At 29.3% G+C, this 2,220-nt stretch overlaps 1 protein-coding gene across 44 annotated transcripts in view; it reads left to right on the forward strand.

The window, feature by feature from the left end:
* LOC106871604 (titin) overlaps positions 1–2,220 on the forward strand; it is a 454,558-nt gene that overhangs the window by 351,723 nt on the left and 100,615 nt on the right. The gene's annotated exons all lie outside the window — the stretch shown is intronic.

Raw genomic sequence — 2,220 nt, forward strand, 5'->3', positions numbered from 1 at the left:
ATATATATATATATATATATATATATATATATATAATATGGACCATACATATACATACGTATATGTTTCTTGATACAGTGTATAATTTAAATTCTAGATCTTTTGGATTAGTTTGAGTGTGTGTATGTATGTGAATGAAGACTATTTCCAGTCGTTCAAGCTAGTCTATTTCTACCTCATAGTAAAGATGGCTGTTCACCAACTCCAGTGTTCAAACTCATTCAAGGAAACAGATTTCACCTCACTGTACCATACTGCAAACTTTCAATTTTCGCATTTCGATAATTCATCAAATTTGTAACACTCTGGAAGGGTGGGGAGGAAACAGAACAATGCAGAAGGTTGATAGAAAACCAGCCCTTCTTCTCATCTAAAAAAATTTAAATATGGCTATATGTTTTTCGGCAGAGAACAGTGAAGTATTCTTCACATGCTGGTCTTTGGTCATTAATGTTTTCTTTTCATCTTGGCCTGTGACTTTTCAACATTTTTTATCTTTTATTTTTAATTCTTGCACTAAAATCTTTATCTTTATTATTTGTTTGTCTATCTTTTTTTTATATATTAAAAATAAGATTGATTAAATTGGGTTGGAAATGCGTTTGTAAACATTGAGATTACAGCAGTTGGGTGGGCTACATTTGGAGAGGGATTTAGTGGGTTTCATCTGTGAGTTCTTTTTTTAAGAAAAAAAAGCATTATCTGGGTGTTTTATTGTGCAAATTTTAATGTATTCTTCAATCTGACAGACTGATTATATCAGTAACAAACTCTCTTGCTATTCATGTTTCTTATTATGCAGATTTCATACTTTGGAGTATATTGGCAAAAATCTTCCTAAACTTATAAAGCTTTCTGTCTTAATCTTTAAAACTAAGCCAGATTTTGCTCTGAATTTTTCCACAGTATGTTCGTGTCATGAATATATTTTCAAGTTTTAATTTTCAAACTCATTTCCACTTTATAATTTTGATAAGGGCCATCTTAACGTAAATTAAACTTCAAAGTAAGATTTTTAACAAATCCAAGTCAAGGGTTTTTTTCCCCTTTATATTTATTTTTGTATGTGTGTGTGTGTGTGGCCAAAAAATTTTGTGTAGCGTTGCAGAAAGTTCTAAGTCGGAGCATATAGACACTGTGTCAAGATGGTCAGCAATGCCAGTTTACTTGGGCTTCTTGATTCCACTTGATCTTCCAAAACTCAAGTTTTTCAAGTTGGGCCTTCTAAAGCAACTGAGCAAAAGCATGTGTGTGTATGTATGCATATATGTACATATATATATGTGTGTCTGTGTCTGTGTGTGTATCTATCTATATGTGTAAATTTTTCAAAGTATAACAATATAGTATTATAATTTTTCAGTATATTTCAAATATTTGAGGTTCATCTTTTTTCTGATTTTCTTTTTTCTTTTCTTCTCTTTGGTTTTTTTCAACTTTAGCAATTTTTCTTCTATATCTCTGCCTTCCTCACTTCACTTCTATACTCCCTTTTTTATTCTTGCAGTATCACAAGACTTGATTCAAAATTTCTTTTTTCAAATTTTGTTAATGATATTTTGGTTTATATGATACTGTTTGTATATGATATACATTCAAAAATTAGAGTTGTCAGCTAGAGACCAAAATATACCTACTATACAAATTTACACTAGAAATTTTCAAATTTATTTATACATATATATATATTAGCTTTTATTATTATCATCAAACTATTATTATTGTTGTTGTTGTTAGGGAAGTGGTTTGGCGGAATCATTAGAACATTGACAAAATGCCTTGTGGTATTTAGTTATTGCTCATTGTATTCTGAGATCAAATCCTGCAGAGGTCAACTTTGCTTTTCATCCTATTGATGGGGATGGGGGTGAAACAAGAACCAGTTAAGTACTGGGGTTGATATGATCTACTGTTCCCTCTCCACCCAAAAATTTCTGGCCTTGTGCCTATGTAATTATTGTTGTTGTTATTATTATTATTATTATGATTATTATTATTATTATTACTATTATTATTATTATTATCAGTAAGTTTAGACTTCAAATTTCATTGTAAATTTGAATTTTTTTCCATAATATTCTGCTCTCACCTGCTATTTTTATTTGAAGAATATTTTTTTCTTAAAACAACCAATATAATATTAAAAGTGATAATGACAGTTTTGAAAATGATAATGTTAACAAAATTTTTCTTCGGCTTCTAATTTTTTCCTTTTTTTTT

The sequence above is a fragment of the Octopus bimaculoides genome, chromosome 4, assembly GCF_001194135.2.
Source record: "Octopus bimaculoides isolate UCB-OBI-ISO-001 chromosome 4, ASM119413v2, whole genome shotgun sequence".
Classification (NCBI taxonomy): domain Eukaryota; kingdom Metazoa; phylum Mollusca; class Cephalopoda; order Octopoda; family Octopodidae; genus Octopus; species Octopus bimaculoides.